Raw genomic sequence first — 24,028 nt, 5'->3', positions numbered from 1 at the left:
ACTTTAATATAAGTAGCAATCAACTAGCTCATTTTTATGTTCGCTTGTTGACCGTGCGGTTTATGCAGTTTCGACTTTCTCGATTTTTGATCACATCAGGGTTATGAGTTGTATAATAAGTACTAGGCGAACATGATTATAAAGGAATTATAAGTAAAACATAAGGAAGTAAATAGTATTTATTTGTTTACCTTTGATTATTACAATATATATTATTGCTATTATATATATATAACACACCTACATGCTAGGAACATTATGGTAATATGTATAGGGTCTTAGTAAGTATAAATAATACTTATTGTTGTAAACCAATGTTTAATTAAATATTCACTTTTCGAAGATCGCACCTCGCTTGCTCCCCATTTTTGTCCGCCTGGTAAAACAAACAAACCAACTCGCTTGCATTTTGCAATTTATTTTCTCTGAAAAAGTAGAAAAAAAAAAAAAACAACAGCAAATAAATTTTAAGCAAACAAACAAGCAAAATCCATATATTTTAAGATTTTGTTTACCAGGCGACCAAGAAAAGTCAAATGACTCTAATAAAATCAATTCCTTCATTATCGCGACATTCCACATAGAGCTTAACCTTCTAACTTATTACCTTTTGTTGTAACGTACTTGAGTATGACTTGACATTCGGAACGTTGAGTTGTTCTTGGCATGTTACATACTTTTTGTTCTTAATCTGCACAATCGGCTCTTTCAAGGCCACTCATCGCCAGCATTGCTTGACCAATAGGCAATAGGTACACATATAATAAATAGGTACAATTAGGAAGAGCATCAAAAGGAGCATCAACAATTGCCCGCTTCTATTTATGGTCGCCTGGTTGCTATTTTGCGCTCTTTGGTTTGTGTTTCCAGTGTTGGAAAACGAAAAAATTTTCTGTCTGCCTTTTTTTAAATTACATACATACATATACTTACTACAAATAAATGTTTTATAAACTTGTAATAAAGGGAAGAACATTCAAATTGTTGTTTCTTGCACCCAATTTCAGTAAACTCCTTTCAAAATCTATCAAATGATATAGGATAATTTAGGTTTAATTTTACGTTATTTATTTGGTATGGCGTCTGTCGATTTGTTATTCTTGGATATTTCGCAGGACCTGACACAGAATCAGCAGCAATTTTCCAATGATAACTCGAAATTAAAAGCAAAAGGTGTCACAATTTTCTAGCGAAAAGATCCAACGCATCCAGTGCTGATAGTAAGGCTGCAAAAATAATAAAAATTAGTACTTAGGAAATCCAACGAACACTAAATTAAATATATTGCATAAAAAATTACTTTAGCAATGAGTGCTAAGCTTACAGAGTAGTAAAATGTGCCAATGATAGAATTTGTCCAACTATTTTCTGGCCTGGAGTAAACTAACTTTTTCATTCTTTCATAAAAGGATATGCCTAAGGAAGTTACTGTAAGTTGTGAAATCTAGGCGCAGATCAGAGCTTATATCTGTGTTTGGATTAACTACGCTGATCGTAACTTAAGCAGATAACTTTCAGAGTTTCAACGTTTACTGAACAAATACGAAATCTATTCAATCCATGACAGTTAACGTTCAGAATCTTCTGTGGCTCAGTGTGTACAAATGTTGCTCAAAATATAGCGAGGAAGAGGACGACCTCCACTCCGTTGGAAGGACCAAGTGGAGAAGGACCTGACTTCGCTTGGAATCTCCAATTGGCGCCACATAGCAAAAAGGAGAAACGACTGGCGCGCTGTTGTTAACTCGGCTATAATCGCGTAAGCGGTATCTCCGCGAGTAAAGAAGAAGATGAAATATTAACATATCCAAAAATAAAAAAAGTTTAGTAAAGTAGCTCCTGGTTTCTTACCCCACAACAGTAACATTGACGTTGACTCTGCAAATGCGCTTCTTTTTTTTTATCAATTCTTAGATTCCGCTGTATGTACGTGAGAAACGTTTTCGTGATGATGGGGTGACAGAGTCAGCTTGGGGCCAAAACACATTCATATGTACATACCTATGAGTCAATATATAACCTCACTCACAAATGCTTACATAACTCTTATTTACGTAAAAAATACATATGTATGTATATGCATTCTAATTAAATGCAGGTGCAATGCGCAGTCGCGTCTTATTTGGAACTGGAACAAGGAAAGTGCTTTATTCAAAAACCCGCAAATCGCCAAGGCTGCATTAAAGCATAAGGGTGCATAAGCCTTATCACACTAGGTAATAAATATGTGTGCGTATGTGGAAAAATCACGTGAGTTTGGGTTTTTACGCAGCAAAGCTTATAGCAACGATTGCAGTTAGCATAATATTATTCATATGACAAATGCACAATCGATAAAAACAAATATTGGGTTATGCATTTGGCGAATACTAGCATAAATCAAAACTTGATTATGCGAGTTAAGGATTTTAGGATTTTTTTCCAAATTCTTGTATATCCCTTTAAGCATTACGTAAACCTTTTACGCGGATATAAAAATTTTTTGTGAGCCCAAAAGAAGTCGAAGTTATTTTCTGAAATTTTGGGAGAGTTTCGGTTGTGAATCATTATATTTTCGAGACTTAACTAATAAACAAGGTCTGCTCAACTGATCTCAACATGTCCTTACTTCGGCTAATTATGAATTTTTGGGACAGTCGAACCTATGTATCTCGAATGATTTTATTTCATTTATTTTTTCATTTTTTTCATGAGCTTCAACTTTTTTTCGTATTGGTACACAGATGAAGAAATGGATAACATCCATCTTATAGCACGGCCGCGGTACCAACTGATTTAGATTTTGGCAGATGTTTTTCCAAAAAAATCCCAATTTTGGTTAAAAAATCCCGACTATTTTTTGTTAACAGTAAAGGGTGATCCATTTCAAGGTTCCCTACTTTTTTAAAGGAAAAACACACAAACTTAAAATCTAATGGGAAAAGTTTATTATTATTCGAGAGAACATTTTTTAGCATTTATTTTTTGAAGATTATCTCCTTCAAATGTTGGTGGTGGCTACGTCTAAGCATTCGAGCAATTCGACTGGTAACTGCCGAATGACACTCGTTTTGTTTTGCTCCAAGACCTAAATCGAAGCGGGATTGTCTCTACAGACTTTAGAAAAAAGGCTAACGTGTGATATCACACGATCTTGGTGGCCAATCGACCGGCCCAAAACGTAAAATTATCTGCCCACCGAAGAGTTCTCTCAATAAATCCATTGATTAAAGCGATGTGTGGCAAGTGCCATCGTCTTGTAGAAACTAAATGTCGCTAAAATTACAAGCTTTCATTTCAGTTATCAATTAGCCGGTTATCATGGCGCGAAAACGGTTCACTATTGACGGTAACGTTCTCACCGGCATCATTTTTGTAGAAAAATATACCGATAACTCCACCGGGCCACAAACCACACCAAAGCGGTGTTTTTTCTGAATGAAATGGCAGTTCTTGAATTTATTCAGATTGCTCCGCCCAAATGCGGCAACTTTGCTTGTCTACATACCCATTGAGCCAGAAATGGGCCTCATCGCTGAACAAAATTTGGCTCGAAACATCGAAGTACATTCTTTACAGAACGTGAATTTTCGTAACAAAGTTGAACGTTATGTAAACGTTGTTCAGGCGTAAGTCTTTTCACGATGAAGTGCCAAATTATACTGAAAAAAAATAACATGACAGCTTGAGACTACTCCTGAGTGATCTTCCAAAAGACGGCTATTTGAAACAGTATCTCAACTTGGATCACTCGTTAGTTGGAAATTATACTAAATTATATCTTAAAGACCTTCGTAAAATTTCCTTATAATCGTAGAGATGTTCGCGAGAAATTTTGACAACCGACTTTGAAAAGCAATTTGGAGAAAAACGAGTTACGGATACTGAAGTTAAATTTCAAGGGTAAATAAGAAAATGGCGCACTTTGAAAAAAATAGTCCTTTTATTTTAGCAAAGAAAGGGTTGTAAAATAAAAAGTTAGAGGTGAAAAAATTCTCGTTAGTACCGACGAGAACTATGAGTGTGTAGAACAGCATGTTAAAATTTCAAAGCAATCGGTTTAGTATAAAAAAGTTAAGACCCGGGCCGACCATAGGGACAATGTTTTGAGAAAAACGCGTTTAAAGTTCAACAACTCCGAGAGAGAGGACGCCGCGGCGCTCTAGGAAACTCGTTATAACTCCCGAAATATTTCGGATTTCTGTCTGAAATTTTCACAGTATATTCTCAAGACATTTCAATTACTTACTTACTTACTTTCAAATTAAGCAAAAAAAATCGGTTTTTTGAACCCAAGTTACCAGACTACTACCTTAATGACGTTGAATTTAATAAATTGATTACGAAATGACGTTCGATTTGACAACTTATTTTGACAGCTGTCAAGTAACAGCCTTGGAAATGGATGACACATATAAAAAATGAGTGCGAAGGCTTTATTGATTATTAGTTTTATTGATTATTAAAGTGCGTCAACGATTTCTATGAAGACTCGCAAGCCAATTGCAGTTGCAAGTAAGGCTTAGGTGCTTAGATCTCCCCCATTTGCTCGAATTCACCTAATTTGAGCGCGTCATGTTATTTGTAAATATCAACAAACGCTTTTGCGCGCAATTTCCACTTTATTTATTCTGCATTTTTTGTCATTATTTCGCAATACTTTTTGCTTTCTGCAAATTTGCTATTTACTATCAGGTATCAAGTGTTGATTCCTGCGTCAGTCATTGTGCGGTGCAGCTACTTATTTAACGGCATTTGCACTTTTGTTTGACAACAAATAAAATTGTTGTAGTATTCCATTGTAAAAATAAAGCTTTTCTCAGAATCTTTGCGCTATTTTGCTGACAAATTACGAAATCGCTGTATGTGTCTGTACATTTACATATGTATGTATGTACATATGTCTGAAAGAAGGCAGGTTTGTGTGCAGCACCAGCCGAGAACGAGTCATCGCTAATGAGCACAGCGCGGTCGTGGATTAGAACGAAGTTTAGGGGAAGCAGCTCACTTCCTTAAGACTTCACGGCGTTTATACACGTATTAATATTACATGTGTGTGAGTGTGTATGTGTGCTTGTGCCACCGGGTGCGCTTGCACTGCTAAGCTATTATTCACGGTATCTGCTATCTATAACGTTGCTTATTTAAGTATAACAGTATTTATACAATCGTTATGTATGAGTATGGAGTCATAGTAAGACTGCAAATCCATACGCGCATATACACATATTTGTATGTATGTATGTGTGCACGTATTTTATAAAGCGTTACTTTGAAAAACCACCACTCACTTTGCACAAATACACCGGTTATAGTCCACACCGCCATTGAAGGCTTGTTGCGGCGCGTATCAATGTGCCTGTGGCAAGACGCCAATCGTAGGAAAACAAAGTCCAGGTGTTCGCTAAGACAAGCTGTCGTCGTCCCCCGTGCCATACTGGCTGCTTGGCAGCTAAACACAATACATATTCATACATTGGGCAGCGACATTAAAATAGAAGCACTCACATACAAACATACGTATGTATATATATGCATTTATAAAGACAGTAATCTAAAACAGACCAAGCCTCGCTTGATTTGGCGTAACGACGAAATGCCGTTTGTATCATAGATATATAGTCAAACTTACATATATTTATATATGTACGTGTATATATGTATTTATATATACATGTATAAGTATGTAACTGTTTCGATGTGTGGTTCCATAGTATTAGAACTGGCCGTTGCGCACCTTGACTTGATGAGTAGTCGCATGTCTTCGTTATTGTTTACTGTGTGACTTGTAGTTACTGTACACATGGATATAGATATGTATTTAACTACTTGTAAACATTTATATACATATGTAAGTATGTTGTATATAAATTTTTGTTGGCATATTTGTAGGCATTTGTCCGTTACATTTATTTTTAATGATTTAATTTATTTGTAAAAAATAATTGGCTATTCCTGCTTCGAAAACAATAATCTCTGGCAACCGGTTGCCTTTAAAAGACCTAAAAAGTCCCTTGAGTATTCGGTCCCTGCCACCATTTATTCTTATGAGAAGATAAAGTGCTGAAAAATCATTAACGACAGCAGTTATGCAAAACCTTAGCATCTCAGGCTCGGCACCCAAAAGGAAGTTACTTGAAACTTTTTTCATTGGCATCTCCAAAAAGGTTCGTCCCTTCAACATAGCTTACGATTTGTTAGCTACTTAAGTATGTAATTCCAAGAAGCATTTACTGACAAGAGTTTAAAAACCATCTCTGAAGAAAATTGTGCGAGTAATCTTTAAGGAGAGTACACCCCGACTTCTCTCTAAGGGTATAATTGGGAATTTATTAGCCTCCAACATATATCAATACAATACGATACAACTTGGTATTTATTAGTCACAAATGCATAGCTTTAGTTTATACTGCAGATAGTTTTGTTGAACCATTTACAAGAATTTGACCGAATTCAGGAACAAAAGGTCAATAAGACATTATCAAGTAAAATTGAAAACTTTCTTTCGCATAAAAATATCAAAAAATACCGTTAGAAACATGTTCTTTTTTGACTAATCGCGGGCTCATTCCGGACCAGTCATATTTTTATAAGGATAAAATTTTCAGTACAAGTTTGAATGATTCATAGTTCTTTCTCTTATTAGGTGCCAATATGTAAAATTTTCTAACACAGCTCTATTTCATGCTTAAGAAAGAAAGAATAATGTCATTAATGTAAGAGCTGTTGTGAGCTGTCAGCTATTCATAAAAACAATCGCTCTAAAGCTAGCTAGTTAACACAAATAATTGATCAAGCGAATATTCTTAAGTCCTTAACTTAGTTAAATTTCTTAATATTCTCTTCCTCTTTACGAATTATGTGTGTACAGTTTCACATATTAATTTTTTGGGTCCGTTTGAATATTTTTTTCAAACTTTATGATATATCTATTACTTTTTATGACAGTAGATTCTAAAAACTCTTTATAAAACATTTGCGAAAGAGAATCGCAATCGAGAGGTAACCAAAATTAATATTTGAAAACCTTTCTTAATTCTTTTATATCAAACCTTACGTAAGGAATGTTTTTCCATATTGACCCCATCTCTTAGAAGCAGGTATTTGATGTCTCCCATTACCTTGTTTGTCACTTTGTTTAACCCGGCAAGGTGGATCAATTGGAAATTATTGTTATTAATTTATCAATATTATTAGTATCATATTTATAGAGATTAGATGTAAAATTCAATTGGCAAAGTGGTCGAAAGCATAGTGATCCAGAAAGCCAGGGGATTATCAGAAAAACAATACGGCTTTATGAAAAAGAGGTCCACCATTGGGGCCCTAAACAATGTCGCTGTTGCGAAATGCGCCGTAAGTGCCAAGCGTTGGGAAAGCGGAGCAAAAAAATATTGCGGGCTGATCACCCTGCAAATATAATCAAGGCTCTGTATGACATATGCGCTCCTCATTATCTTTTGAGCTCTTTTGGAAACAAGCGACTATTATTAGCGCAAGGCTCAGTTCTAGGTCTCATTCTAAGGAACCTAATGTATAATGGCTTGCTGAGGCGACATTAACCATAAGGTGTTAAATTAATTGCATACGCAGATGACCTTATTGTGGTAGCAGTGATCACCTAGTTGACCTCCGGAGCAAAAGCAATGAGCGCATAAACGCTGTGGTTATCCTCTATGACTTTAGAACTGACTGAACAAAAGACAGAAGCCTTGCTCATAAATACTTGAAAAGTGGAGGGAAGAATATCGATCACTATGTCATTCACAATTCATCCACAACTAAAGTATATGGGTGACTCAAGGCTCAACTTTAAGGATCACCTAGAATACACTGCAGGTAAAGCGAATAAAATTCTAAACGCCTTATCAATAATGATGGAAAATAAAGGCTGTATGCGTTCCAGCCGGCGGTCCAGGCGCTATACATGCTTTCCGAAAAATATAAAGTAACGCTTCTGAAAAAATAGTCAGTATGATGCCCACTGACATCCAGGGTGACAAATTATCAGAACCATTTATAGGAGCCAAAAGAGAATAGAGAGTCAAAAGCTTAACAATATGACAGCAGCGGTGGCAAACCTCACACGAAAGACGGTGGACCCACAGACTGATACCGGATACCCATTCGTGGGTATACCTGGGCACCCGGATATCCACCTAACCCAAATACCAAGTGGATATGGGTGGCTTAGAGGCCACATGTACAGATTCCAGGAGGACATTAGTCCGAATTGTCCATCGTATTCAGAGTGCTTTGAGCTCAGACCTGTATTATTTTACATAAAATTCAAGGGAAAAACTTAAACTACGATCGGTGGCAGTTTTGAAGTGGAAAATTTGACGACACTCATGGGCCGGTCCATTGAGAACTGGAAGGCTGTCAGCAAAGCGTCGATAGTGTAATTAAGACTTAAAATAAAAAAATACTCAGCACTTTTTAACATTTTAAATTTAGTTTTCACCCGAATTTATAAAAAAAATCTTCATTTTTTGAGCAAAATTTAGTGAAAATTTCAATTTGTGCAACACCTGCAACGCGAACATCAAAAACAAGCTTTGCAGCGGAATACCGTTATAAATCAAAGCTTACGTGGGGGGTGGTGAAAAACAGCCAATAGTTTTGACAAATTCCAACAATTTGTACGTCAACACGCCAACACCAACACCGGCCACAGAGCTGGATGGCGGTCCAGCGCATGAAAGCGAGTGGCGCAGCGAAATGGGCGAAATTCGTTGAAACAAAACACTGCGGGGTACAACATTAATATTTGTTATTCAAATAGAAATCAATGCGCAACAACAACAACAAACACCAGTGACACAGCAAACGCGGCAAGCATGAGTAACTTGCCGCTTGTAGCAGTTAGCGAGTGAAAAAGCGGCCGCACACATACCAACACACATACGAGAATATGTTTATATGCATGTGTGTGAGCATGTAGCAATGCCGCTACTTGCCACAGCGTTGCAAGTAGTTTTCAAATGATAAACATCCTAACCGCAAGCGTAGAAACCACAGCAACAAACATAACACAAACCCTTCGGTGATTGTTAGAAGGCGCAAGTTGCAAGTGGCAAGTAGCAAGTAGTAAGTACACTGTTGCACACTTGTTGTTGGCGGTGGGCGAGTTAAAAATGGGGTGGCATTAATAATGTGTTGATTTGCTGTTGCACTCAGCGGCAGTGTGGCTGCAAGTGGCACTCTCTTTGCGGCTACTGATTAGATGCAACTGCAGCGGCTAACAACTTGCAACAGGCAAATTAAAAACAATGCAGCGAAATTGAGAAATGTCGAAGATAAACGGAAAAGCGCCAGCAGTTATGATTTTTATTCAAATGCAAAAAACTGTTGTGTGGCAAGTTGGTTGTTGGTGCGCCAGAAAAAATGCAAATGTGGCAAATCGTAAATTTCACCGACGCTGGGCGAAGACGCAGCGAAATGTTAGCCTCTCGGTTGCCGCCGGTTATATGCGTTTTATATCTTAATTTGCATGGCAACATTGGCTGCCACAAAAGAGGCAAGGCATTGTACGTGTGTGTGCCTTCCGCAAAGGTTAAAGCTATGTGGAGCGCAGGCTATCAGCAATAATAGCGTACAAACAAGCGTACACACATGCGCCATTTATGTGGCACTCGCATGTGCAACTGTGCAACATGTATAAATGTTTTCATATTTGTCAAAATTTAATAGTTTTTCGGCTGCCAATTTGCCGGAAACTTGTTGGAAAGTTTTTATTATTGCAATTGTTATTATTTTATTTATGCCACTGCATTGTTGTTGTGGTTATTGGCGTTTTTTTTTTTTTTTGTTATTGTAGCCTTTATCATTTCCAAATTCGTTGGCTGCAATTTGCTTGCGCTCGCTGTGCCTTTCATTTACATGCAACATGTGCGCCGTACGTTGCCGCATTGTGCGCCACGACCAACAAGTGGCATTCACATTTGCCCCAAGCCAATCGCATTGTTGTTGTTGTGCTTGCGAGTAGCAAAAGGTTGCCAAAAAATCGTAGCAAATAAAATGCTTCGTTATGCGCCGTCGATGACTAATGCAAATTTTATTTTCTTACACTTCGCACATGCCGCATGCAACAACTCCAACAACTAGCACTAGCAAAACAAGAAACATTTAGTGTTGTTATATAAATAGCTTTAAGATTTTTTTTTTGGAAATTTTAGTTTTTTTTAGCTAAATTATACACCGTTATATTTAAATAATTTTTAGATATGTTGCAGATATAACGATTTTGTCTAACTTGTGCATCTAAAAAATAAGTTGGTGAAATCAGTACTTCATACTGAAAATAAATTCACTGTTTTTGCAATAAATCGAAAGTTTTATGGAAGTACAGTTAGAATGATCAGATTTGTCATTTCGGAGAAAATTTCATAATGCCACACTCGCAGAAACGAGCGAAGAATGGCAAAAAACTGGAACAGCTGATTTTCACAAGCTTTTCTTGAGGCGACCAAAAGCAGCAAAATCATTCGGCATAGACCGAATGGAAGTAATCACTTAGTGACATACATGGAATATAAAGTGGATACATAAGAACTTCCCAACCAAGCTTCCGGAGGGTCATTATTGATGTGTACGGCTAGGCGTTGTCCTGACGGAACACAATTGCTCTCCAATTGGCCAATGCTGGCAGCTTCTGGACGATTCTTTCTTTCAAATGGTCAAATAGTTGACAATATTGATCCGAAGTAAAAGTTTGGTCGTAGGTGAGCAACTCATAGCAAATGACTCTATGCAAATCCCACCAAAAAATATATATATGGCGTATTTTCTCTTTGCTGGCTTCCATCTTTGTCGCGTGAATAAATAATACCTAGTCAAGCAATCACAAAACTGTCTAAAAATATATTTAAATACGAAATCCTATCATTACTTATCCTTACACTGTACAACCGGAGATAAAGATTGTAAGATAAGAAAGGATAAATAGATAATAATTGCACCGCGAACTTAGTTCTATTGTGATGTTTCCTAAGTCACAAAGACTCACCTAGCTCCAGCATATTGATAAATTCCAGTATTCGGCTAGGTTGTAGTGAAACGATGTGATCTGCAGACTGCTTTGCAGTCAATTATCAGCTTTTCTCAAGTTTCAGGGAGTCGCAGAACCGGTAATTTGCACAAGAAGCTATGCCAATGTTATACAAGTGATTCTTCAGTTTCTTATAGCCAAGTAGCCTGCGTTTGTTAACATATTTAAACCTGTTGGTTATAACCCCCATCCCCCCCAAATACCCACCGACGTTTTTGGAGTCATATTAGCAGGAGCCACTTGGCATATCACTTGTTTATACTATCCCTAAGCACTAGTTCCAGAGTGGAGTCATTCCATTCAGTCTTACTGACATAAGGGTAGCCTTGAACTTTTTGGTAGAGTTTACCCTTCTGGTAATGCTATCCCTTGGTAGAGTTGGAGTCCTACCAAAGTCTGCGATTTGTTTGATTTCACCATGATGCTTCCACGGCAGATCGGAAACCAGACCAAGTTTGAGACCAATATAGTTAATCATGTTAGTCATCGTTACCTCTCTGCCCTCAAGGGTAAAGTTCCTGAGGCCAGCTGGGGACCTACATCTCCTAAACGGGACATTGGCCATCTTAGAGGGGTTAATGTTCAGCTCAATCTCACTGCACCATCCCACTCTAGGCTCTAGCGGAACAAACTATGATCTTGCCAGATAACGCAATTAGTTTAACCCGCTTGAAAAAGCCTAAAAAATGCTATTGCTTTCTACCACGCAAATCTTTTAAGATTTAGAAGGTACACTTTTAAGACACCACCTTCTATTGTTGTTGTTTCACCATAGTTTTTACAGTTAAACTCAAACCAGGTGAGCACTTAGACGGTAAATAAATTAAACGCCTCTATTAATGAGAATAGTGACCGAGAAGTATTGGATCTAGGCAACTATTATGTTGCTAAACCAAATCCAATCCAACAACTTGCTAATAGCGACCGCTAGACAGAGTGTGCTTACACCAAAAATCAATTCAGTCAATTAGATACCACTTTGGAAGCGAAAGCATAAAAGACTCCAAGTATCTGCTCATACCAAAAACAAAGAATATAAAACTTAAGAACTGTAATCAGTAATAGTACTTCAAGGAGATCTGGAGATAAATATTATTCCTATTAGATTCATTAGGCTGTGATGCTACCATTAATTTCTGGCTAACAACCCAACCTTCGTAAAGATCAAGCGGAGAAAGCAAGGCTTGCTCTAATGTTTTGCTCAGCGAAAAAGAGGAATCTGCATTGAAGTGCAATACTCCTGAAATATGGAGAAGAAACAAAAATGGAATCCTCAAAATTCCTCCATAAAAGTTGGTAGTTCTACTTATTTGGCACGACTCTCTATAGCATAGTTTTCAAGAGGCAATATGTCAAAGTGATCCAACAAAGTTTAGATAATTTTGCCATTGAGAAAGCATCATTCTCCTCACTCCTGTCGAAAATAAATCGTAAATTTATCGTCACGCATCGCTCAATTAAAACCCAACGCGCACCCTTTCGCCCAGAAGCCTTCCTAAATTCGTTGCAATTATCAAATTGCGTACACCTTATAACGCAGCACATAAAACTGAGTATCCAGTTACATATAAATGAGTGTTGCCTACGCAACCGAAGAGCGCACATAAAACCGTTAAAGCACGAACTCAATCAAGCGTGCCAAAGTGAACTCATTTAAGTCAAACAAATTATTTAATCGCCAACTCAGAACATCTGCTAGCATTCAACAGCGTCGGGCGGCCGAGATTTTTCGCATGCGCAAAAGCAACAACAACAAATTTCGCATAACGACAAACGAGAAGGGACGCGAAGCAACCAACACAACGTGCCACAACAAGTTTCGCACCTTGCAAAAATCACCGAACACAACCTTCCACTGACGAACCTTCGCAGCTGGTAGCGAGAGGGTGACGCGGAGCGTGGCAGAGCTTACGTGGCATGAACCACCGTTGCCACCGTGTGCTGCGCCGAGCGGCAGCAGGAGGTTGAAAAGTAGAAAAATACCAGCGCTTCACAAACGAACTTGCCACAATTGTACTTGCAACGCCATTAACGACATGTGCGCATACCTGCGCATTATTATTATTCCAAATACCTGGCAACAACAACAGCAATAACAAGCATAAAATCCGTGCAAACTGTGAGAAACTTTTATAGGGCCGCACGAACACACACCCCTAAAACGACTGACAAAGCAGATTTCCAAGCCCGACATGCTGCCACACATGTGCAGCTTTGTGTGGCAGGCGCACCGTTGGCAGCTGGTACCTCCTAGGTATAGTTTAAGGGATGTCTGGCATTGAAATTTTGCGCACCGGCCGACGCCACCAACTCCCAGCGAGTGTCCTTGCAATATGTTGCACGTCGACAAGGCGTCACGTCCTTTCCACCGCCGCTCTGCGACTGCCCCTCGCCCCTAACGCTTGCCTCATTTGTTACCCGCTATTGGTATGAGTGTGTGTCTGTGTTTTTGTTGCTGTGATTTCGTTTGCTGTTGCACGTCATTACTGTTTATTTAGTTAAGTGATAGCCGCTGGTTGCCTCTCTGTGTGCACGTACGGCCAAAAGCGCCGGCATTGTTGTTATTGTCATTTTGGCATTTGTTGCCTCGCCACAAGCGGCGGCAGCAGCAGCTGTGCACTGGCATCAATGCCAACACTATTGTAGCAAATACAATATAAAAACAACAACAACCATAGGTAACACCGGCAGCAGCAGCAATGAAGGGTGGCAAAAGCATGGGAATATTTTTTGTTTTCCATTTTCAGGCCATCACCCAACTTGCCACGGGATCAGCGCTTGCTCACATTAATACCCAGTTATTGTTTGCCGTTGTTGTTGTATTCAGCATACGTTTTACGTTTCAGTTTTTCGAAATAATTCTATTTGCGTATTTGGATTTTTTGAGCCTGTGTCTGTATGATTTATGTGCCCGCCGCTTGCCTCACGTTGCAACGATTTGTTCGCCGAGGTATTTATCAATTTCTGTGATTTTGTTGTGACTTTTTCTTCGCTTCCGATTGCTTGACTCTCGTTTTGGGGTGGCAAACTGTACCTGTTTGAAATGTTTGAGATTTGTGTTCACATTTTGAAAATCTTTATGAAGTGGTTACTCGGAATAAATGTTTTGGCGTTTGCAAGTGGGGTGATGACGTCATAAGTGGTGAGGTGAGTTAAAGTTTTTTGAAGAAATATCTGCATGTGAAATTTGATATGTTATTTCCTGTGCTTCTGGGTAATGCTAAGCTACTGTTACCACGAGAACTATCCTTACGTGGAACCTTCTTGATTCTGTAAAACGAATTTGAGATTTACTTTGGCCGCTTAAGTGTTTGCCAAGGAAGGAAGTGTCACATACAAAGGTTTCCATAGAAGGACTTGATTTTAGTTGATCATTTTGTGTGGTAACTCTATTCTATTCAATGGTGGTCCGAAATCGACGTTTCAGACAAATTATCTGCTTCTTGGAAAGAAAGGTACGTGTGCAAAATTCCAGATCAAGATACAGACAGACGGGCAGAACGACTAACGGGTATGACTAAATCGACTTCCCGTTCCCACGGCACTCGGGTCTAAGTAATGAGAAGTGATCTGGATTTTTCTCCGCTCAAGGACTTTCAACTCGGTACCGTGCCTCGAAATTACTTCAAGAATAATTTCTCCTGCTACAAGAACCACAACTAAATCGACTAAGCTAGCAACGCTTTATGTATGTACTTTGCAGGGACCCTGACATTTCCTTCTTGGTATTACAAATCTCGTTTCAAACTGAAGAAACTCTGTTCAGTGTTAAATAATTCTATTCCCGAGACTGATTAATAATGATGATAAAGATATCTAATTCCACTGTGTTCGTCAGATACAAAAAAATTATCTGCATTATTCAGTCATCGATCCAAAATCTTTGTCAAATTCTATGAAACTCTAAATCTTTCCTGGTTTATTTTTCCATCTCCTTAATATTTTTGCATTTCACGAATATCTCTTAAGTTTTCTGGAAAGTAGTCGAAATGGGAATGCAGAGTGTGTTGTACTTTTGACTCATTGGACAACTTAAAGCTTGAAATGCTTTATAGATTATTTTGCCGATTTTTTGTAGTTTGGGTCTTTCTTATTATCAAAAAATTTCTCTGACCTTTCGAAAAGCGATCCAGCTTTTTCGTTGAGCATCTGTCATAATTGTGATGAACTGTGGATCAGCTTTAAGCCGTCGTATTGCTGATTCAACGAAAACATTTTCCATCAACATTGCATCCGACAGTCCTGGAAACTTCGTTACTAATTGTACGAATCAATTTCCACCTCTGGAATGTGACAATATAAATTTCTTCATCGATCCCAACTTTGTAAAACGGTGGTAGAAGAACTTTATGAGGAGGCACCAAAGTTTCATGCAGGAGAGGAAAGAAAAGGAATATGGTTAGCCCGTAGAATAGACAATAAATGATGTTTGCACCGCGACCTAAGGTATAATGTGCCCTTATAAACCCATCTCCATTATTTGGAATCACCGCACACTTGCCATCCTTGGTCTTTATATTTACATTTGCCAAAAAAACAGTTCTAAGTTCTTGTATGTTTTCTTAAGGTGTACAGACTGACCATACCTTGGAAATCGGATATTTTTAAGCTTTTTTTGTTGCCCTTAAACCTAACTCGAAGGTCTTCAACACATCGTTTGCAGACTTTATAAGGTACTCAACCTTTAATAATATTGTAACTGAGTACATTTTCAAAATTTTACCCACACATCTTTACTGAAAGAGGCTTTATTTAAAGTCAAAACATCCTCATAAATTCAAATATTGCGTAAGAATTTCGGTACAAATTTTAACGCCTCTTTAAATATTTAACTCACCAATAATTGGACTCTATAATCTATATTACCTGACATTTACGGCCTTAGCCACTTTTTCGCTACTGAAAAATAACAATCAAGCGTTTCTAGGAATATTTATAACGTCATATAGTGTTGGCAATAAAAATTGCATTGACTTTGCTGTAAATACAGGAAGCCATTAGCAGATAAGTGGCGCCACAATAATAAGTGCTTGATTATAACTACAAACGTAGTCACAGTAGGCGCATGGAACGTGATTTATTCTAATTGACTACTGTTGAAAAGAATAGCTTTAAATAATCGGTTAAATAATGGGTTAAGGTAGGAGATTACATGCCAAAGTACAAGCATTAGGGTGGTCCGGTATACAGTTAACAGATAATTTAGGCAAAACTTCCCAAAGATAGTAAGATTAGATACAGAAAGAAAATTAAACCGGTTTTTGGTATTTATAAGTTGGAAAACAATCATTTTTGTTGAGTAAAATGTACTCGTCAAAAAAATGTAAAAACTTTGTTCCAAAAATAGATATTTGTAAATAAATGAAAAATTCTATCACTAGCTTTAAGTTCTGAGTGATATGATACCTCGTTTGGATCTATATATTAGACTAAAGGTCACCCATTTGAGATAAACGCATATCAACTTAATCATAAATATTGCTAATCCATGGAGAGTTTATAAATTTAAAGAGACAAATATATCAATACCTAGAAAGTGTTACTAGTCAGCAATATATTCTTCTAAATAAGGAACAATTTCTTCGAAAAGTTTCGAGTTTTAATACAAAGATTTTATCAATATTTAACCTGACATGGCTAAAAGCGATTTTCAGGGAATGCATGAAGTTCAGCTATGTACTACACTAATGGAGAGAGGCTAGGTTAGTTTTCATACCGAAGGCAGGACGAAACAACCCAACATACTTAAAAAAGTTTAGGCCTACAAGCTTACCTTCCTACCTGCTGAAAAGGCTAGAGAAGATCTTGGACGCGCACATTAGGGCCATAAAGGGATCTTCAATATAAGGAATGCGCTTTTTGAGCATTCCTGGACATTTCTTGAGCGTTTAACAAAGTCTCTACGAAATCTATTCTGAATAGTCTACAGTCAATAGGTGTTGATCTCGCTATAGAACGCTAGATCAGAAGCCTTTTGACCTCTAGACGGACAAGAACAGAATGGAACGAAGTCGAAAGTCTGTAGAGGTACTCCCAAAGGTGGAGTATAATCTCCGCTTCTATGGACATTAGTGATGAATAAACTGCTAAGGAATTTTGAAGGCAAAGCCCCTAACATAGTAGCATAAGCCGATGAAATTAGCAGTATTATGACCACCAGTCTCAATACGGTCCAGAACTGGGCATCGGAATCGGGTCTGTGGTAGAACCCGAAGAAACACAAAATTTCTCCATGGAGGTTCCCTTTGATAAATGGGACAAAACACTCTCTTAAGGACCGCACCAAGTACCTTGGGGTAGTCTTGGACAGCAAACTGCTGTGGAAACACAATGTGGAAGAAATAGGAAAGCCAGCAATGCTTTATATGGCAGATGCTCGGCACAACCTGGGCTCTGCACCGGTGCTACACAACTATTGTTAGACCAATTCTGCTCTACGGTGCACTAGTAAAAGGTTGCCGAATCACTGCAGTATATTTCAAGAAAAGGGCTTTGCTGTTGTAAAAGCAGCGGACTCTAATGCACCTGCAGGCAATTCCAGAGGCAACTTCTATGTAGACAGTCAAGCAAACGATATACATATAATATTAGATCAACTTTTCGCAGAAATGCGTAAATTTTATGAATAATTTTTAAAGTGATAACCTCAAAACTAAATTTTGGACCACTCTAACGAATACCAAAGTAGTGAAATGGCATTATAGACCAATATTAAAGCAATTGAACTTAAACGCCTCACTGGCACGCCCCTAAACCAAATTACTCCTTCCCTGAACCATATTAGCAAGCTGCTTCAGTAGACTCTAAATTCCAAATAAAAGTTTTACGTAAAATTTCAGCTTCCTCAATCAACATGTTTCGTTTTGGTATTAAAATTTTATGCTAAACAAAACTACAGAAGTCTTTTGTATGGCACAAATTGAATGGCTTAGTAACAAAAACAACAACAAAGCATGTGCAAAGCTTTCAGCCGACAATTACGCGTGCACGAACACTAATGGCAAGTTTCTTCGTTTGCCTTTTTTATGCACACAATTAACGAACTGCTGCTGTTTCCAGCAACAACAACAGCAACAACAACAGCAACAAGAGCATATTCTAATTTGTTTTCAGCAACAAAAGCACATATGTATGTATGTATATTTGTATGTGTGTATGGGTTTTATTAAGTTGACATGACTTTAATGCGAATGTGAGCGACATTTAATGCGACCATTGTTGTTGCATGCAACAGGCTATTAGTAAAGCGATATGGCTGCATATATGTGAACAAATAAAAAGAAAATTATTGAATGGGGTTATCGGTGATTGCAAAGAAAATTGCAACTGCCTTTCTGGGCCACTTACAAGCACACATACATTCATGCAAGCAGTTGTGGCATGTGGCGTGTGGGTGGCATTAACTGGTAGACATATCTACGGTAGTGAAATTCTTTTCACTAATAAATTATTTACAACCAGCTTAAGCGCCCTGAGATAGGCTCTTTTGTATGCACTGAGTGACATTTGCGGCTGCCGAAGCTGATAAAGCATTAACAGCTGCTCGGAAGGCGAATAAAATGCTCATAGACGGAAGCTGGCACTGTGGTGAGGAATGCAGAGATTCTGTACAAAATTAAAAAAAATGGGAGAATGGCAGAGATGTACCATAATAATAACAAAAATGTTCGAAAATTGGCGATTTATTTTTTAAAATAGTTCCATAAAAACTCGATGCACTGGACTCAGCGATACTCTAAGTTCTTTAACCTATCACCAACAAAAGTTCATGGTCTAATTCGAACAATTCGACATTGTTAATGGAGGAGGTTTGAGCCTTTGCATACCAGAGACATGCTGGAAGATCACTTTTGTCTTCGCCAAATGGTATAATTTTTCGCATATTTTGGTATAGAATTGGTCCAATAATTTGGTCTTTGACCGTTTTACTCTTCTTCAAGTAGCCAAGGTAGATCATACCTTCTGAATTACTTTCCGGCCAAAAAGATAGCCTTCACCTTCTCTGGAAAAGGTTCGCCGGTGGAGTCCACTATTTTGCCCAAGGTGTACCAGTGGATTCGTATTTCACAAAGCAATGCTGATACTACTCCGTTTAGGCTCCTTTTGTTTGCTACTTCCTCTCTTCTTTCTTCCAACGGAATGACAGAAACGATAGGAGGAAGCAACGACGGGGAGATGGGCGCTCTGACTTTACAGAAAGTATGGGTAGAACGGATATATGGGGAAACTGATTTCTATCTTACGCAGTTTTTCAACAGAACATGGTTCACACAGAGAATATCTCTACAAATATGGACACGATGATGAGACAAATTGCTCCATCTTACAAGTAGAAAACCTGATAAACGATCAAGTGACGACGGAGAATATCGTGTCTTACATAATCCAATCGAAGTTAGTCTGGGACAGAGTAAGAAAGTGGACAGCTATAGCTCTGCAAGACGTAAGGAGAAAAGAGTGGCAACGCAGCGAAAACAGAAGGATTAAGCGGCCATAGAGCGAAAATACGTGACTGAAGAGCCGAATGGCTAAGTTTGGCCCCACGATGTAATGCCTAGCGGTAGTCCCGAGTGTCGAATACAAGCAATGACGATTATGTTCAGGGTATAGTGCGTAGGCGTACTGTGCCGCAAGTTCTGGTTGGGCGTGGTGTACGAGATCAAACAATAAATACTCCGGCAGTGTGCCTATGCGATACAAGACGACCTTTGTCACTTTCGTTCACGGCTCATGAAAACAACGACTTTTCTCTATCGCCATCCAAGAGGAAGAGCCACTGATCTAGTATCCATTCAAGAATTAAAACCTATGGCATCTAGTCCTGACCCATGGTATTCCCTAGCTTTTTCTCTAAAATCCTCGAACACGATCTCTCGGGCCGATTTGGTGTTTCGTTTCTACTACATATGAAAAAGTCGTATCATCGTTCATCAGAATAAAGTCCTCAAAACTAAATTCTAACTCATCGATGATCAAAAGGCCACAATTTATACAGAAAGATACTCGCGATAGACCCAGAAGGTTCAAACTTACTGCTGACCCATAATCCCTCTCTCTAGCTGATTACCCTTATTTCCATTTTCATGTGCCCCAATCCACTGTGACATGGAAATGTTTATAGAAGTGCAATCCATAAACTATCGGGCATTTGAATTTCCACAAAGGCGCTCACAATTTCCGTACACTTGATGGATAATCGATCGCCGACGACCGGGCCACCTACCAACTGTGCTGCTTGGAGAAGGCGCAAAAAAATGTCATTAAAAGCAACAATAGCTGCATCAACAACACATACAACAACAAGCATGACAAACGTGAAAGCTCACCCGCTACGCGCACCGAGGTCAACTGTCAATGCAACAAAGCCGCTGGCTGCCGCTGGCCGCTTATCACATGCCACCAGCCAACACATGTGCGCATAGGCTCGTTACGAAATTTGTGCTTAAGCTGCCGCAAAGAGCACAAAACGAAGCCACAAAAAATCAGCAAATAATAGCTGACTCGTGCATTTTACTTTACAACTTGGTTTGGGCCATTCAAAATATTATTGCTGCCACTTATCGCACTTTACGGCGATTCGGCGGCAGCGGACGCACACACGCGCGCCAGCTTGCGTCAATGCGCACGGTGCACAACAACAACGAGCGTTGGACAGCAGCTCCACAAGCGCGCAAATTGGGTGATCGCCCGGTCGGTCGGCGGGTCGGTCGTTTGGTCAGTCGGTCGGCTGCCCAGCAGCGCGTCGGCCTGTCGTCTGCCCAGCCCACATGTCATCCCATATTTCTACCAACTCACAACTAGATTACGAGCGCACAGCGTTGCACGCCCGTGCGCATGCATGTATGCGGCTACTTGCAACATTGTGGCACTGTCCAATGGGCGACGAACACATGCGCGCGGCGGCGACAAATTCAATATTTCGGCTCACTTAAACGCAAACACTAAAAAGTCACTTACCGAAATCTATATTTTCCAGCTGCGTTGTTGTTGCAGTACAATATGGCATAACGCTTAGTTGTTTTGCGCTTAGTGAATTGTAGTTTTACAGCTGCTGTTGTTGTTATTGTTGTTTTGGCTGTTGTCATATGTTTGTTGGTTTTTTATTGCTTGTTTTGGTGCGCCCAAAATCGGCTAATCAAGTTTTAAGTCGGCGCATAAAGTTTTTGTGGCTGCCACAAAGTCAGCTGGTTGCGCAGGCGCGCCGCCGTCTGCAGCCGTAATGCGGGTGTGTTCGCTAGTAAATGTGCGCCTAAAACGTGCCACTTGCAACGCAATCGCCATTCAGATTTTTTTTTGCCGATTTTTGGTGCCACAAAACTGGAAGAAACACAAAAGTGAGCACAAAATTAGCGATATAAGTGATAAAAATATTGAAAAGAGAGGCAAAAATAATAATGATTGAAAAGTAAATATAAATAAATTAGCCAGTCTAAAACAGCCGCAACGCAGTTTCTGAACTTAAGGAGGGAATTAAATAATATTTGATAACAATAACCGCAAAAAGCTGTTCAAGCCACAGTCACAATGCCCCTGGAGCGATCTGGTAATCGTTATGAAAGCAGGTTACTAATGAAAAAGTGGGCCAAAATTAAAACAAGTCCAAGCACCCACAACAGGCCAGGTGTCATAATATTTAAAGTCCATGCCACATGTTGCATATACTTCGCCGCCGGTCATGACAATCTATGAAGTTGGGTTTTTGTGGCTGGTTTATATTTGATTATTAGCTAATTGATTTTATGTTATGATTTTTATATTGGAGGTTAGGGGAAGATATGGACCGATTCCACTACTTTCTAGCACCAAACTCGATTAAGTCTTAAATAAAAACTTCCGTCATTGCCAATAAAATAACTCAGATATTACACGTTATATAATATTTGACAAAAAGCCAACTACTTAACTACGCCGTACCAATATGGTCACCTCGATGCAGTGAAACGCAGACGAGGCAGCTCAAAACTTGTCAGAATACTGCACTCCGGGCTACGACAGGATACCTCTTGATGTCTCCCATCAAACGCCTGCATAGTGAGACACGTAAGCTATCAGGTAAGGAACATAATGAACTCCTCTTCAAGCAGTTTCTGCTGGGGTGCTTTTGCAGAAATCATCCCTGCAGTCACCCGATTGGAGCGGTACCGTCTCCATTCACAACGGAGCACCTTCAACGACTCTCTCTCAGTGAATGGCGTACTTGAAGTCAAACCTCCACCCACTGCAGACGAAGAGCTCGAGCTACCGCGAGAAACGAGAGCGACCCTTGTGCAGCTTTTTTCTGAATACTGTTCTCCCTTTGGTCGAAACAGCACGTTTCCTGGGCCTATTGTCGGATGACGTCGATGACAACTTATCTTACTCGTACCATCCTAACAGGGACTAGGTACCCGTTACAACAACAACAATAACAAAAAGTCAGCTGGAAAATCGAAAAGTACTTTATTGTGGCTAAAGGAAGGTTTGGACTGGTTATGTACTTTTGGCCCTATAGAAAATTATGTTAGAGCAAATATTTTTGCTCAATTAAATAGAATAACTTACAGAATGACCGATTTACTGGATCGCGATCCGCTAGAATAGCGACAATCAGCACATTTAGTATATATGCTAAATTACCATTCACTTTCAGCACTAACTATAGCATATGGAAGATATTTGATAATTTTGTTCAGATATCTTACTAGGCCCACAAAAATCAGCGAAAGACGTTCCCTTAGTTACATTACAATAATTTACTGACTAATAAGTCAACGAAAGGTGCTAAGGACTTAATATTCCAACCTTCTTCAAGGCAGTACATATATTGGAAGTGACTTCATATGAGCCTTAGCTTGACTTATCTTGACTCTCTGCTGGACCTTGCGTGACCTTAGTTTTTTTCTTTTTTAGGCCGTAAGGAGGGTTTAAAACGCACCATATGGAAATAGTCATCCTACGTGCTGGTGTATTCATTAAAATACTCTCCTCCTCCCATTATGGTATCCCTAGCCCCGAGGTCCCTTTCGCATTACTATGGAGCAAGGTTTCCAAGATGGACCTATTTTAGGTCAGTGTATACTCTGCCTGGCTCCTACGATTGAGTAGAGTATACCTACTTTGACTCCGTGATACCTAACTTCACCATTCTCGAACATAAGCTTGATTTCCTTTGACCTTTGGAATAACTTAGCTAGATTTGTAAAATACGTACACTCAACAAATGTTTCTGCTGAAACGTTTCCAAAAGGGATCCGATAGTCAAAACTCAATCAGTAAAGGTTTGTGAGAATGATTTGGGTTTTGACGCTTTAACAAAGCAACTAGGGCTTGATTGAGGATAGTAAATATATACAAATATTCGAGGGTAGCTATCTAACATTACGTCACGCGGTTTACACTTTATCGAAGCTTTTCATTTTTCATTCAGAACTTTCTTTCTGGCATTCAGCGATCTACTACCCAAATGTAGGCTCTCTTTGCTTATGGGCTTCCAACCGAATTTGAATTGGAGACAGTATTTCAAGGAAGTCAAACCCCTGCCTTACTCTTTTTATTACTTAACATGATATAACCAAACCTACTTAATCCTGTGGTGAGCTAACCTGTGAAGCCCAGTGAATATAAAAAACTTAAATTAATGCAATATTCAGAAGGCTGAATTTCTGATTAAAAAGAGGAACTATCGACTTAGAGGATCCGATTTTACTATATTTGTTTATTTTCTCAGAACGCAGGCGGAATTGGAAACTTAAGTTGTCGATATGTGAGAAAAACTGAAGCAAGTCAATGCCACATTACAATATTTTTCAAACAGACAGAAAGTCTACTTATGTGTATCATAATGTCGTAGGTCTTAAAGCTATATGAATTTAAAGGGTATAGCTTGCCATTTTAACACATCTCAAAAAGTTTTTTTTCAGGCAACTCTTCTTCTTAAACATCTCTGTATGTCTCATCGCAAAATCCAGAAATCCGAGACGACAATTTCGTATTCAAAGTATTTTGTAAGTGCTCGTGTTA

At 38.9% G+C, this 24,028-nt stretch overlaps 1 protein-coding gene across 2 annotated transcripts in view; it reads right to left on the bottom strand.

Moving 5' to 3' along the window:
- Positions 1-204: 204 nt before the first annotated feature.
- Positions 205-24,028, bottom strand: part of LOC120767903 (trans-1,2-dihydrobenzene-1,2-diol dehydrogenase) — a 240,011-nt gene continuing 216,187 nt past the window's right edge. For both annotated transcript variants that reach the window (XM_040094249.1, XM_040094250.1), the window contains 2 exons: positions 20,987-21,346; positions 205-1,226 (listed from right to left, as the gene is read on the bottom strand). The gene's annotated coding sequence lies outside the window, so the exon portion shown is untranslated. The remainder of the gene's footprint in view (positions 1,227-20,986; positions 21,347-24,028) is intronic.

This window comes from Bactrocera tryoni, chromosome 2, assembly GCF_016617805.1.
Source record: "Bactrocera tryoni isolate S06 chromosome 2, CSIRO_BtryS06_freeze2, whole genome shotgun sequence".
Lineage (NCBI taxonomy): Eukaryota > Metazoa > Arthropoda > Insecta > Diptera > Tephritidae > Bactrocera > Bactrocera tryoni.
This window is presented reverse-complemented; position numbering and strand designations above follow the sequence as displayed.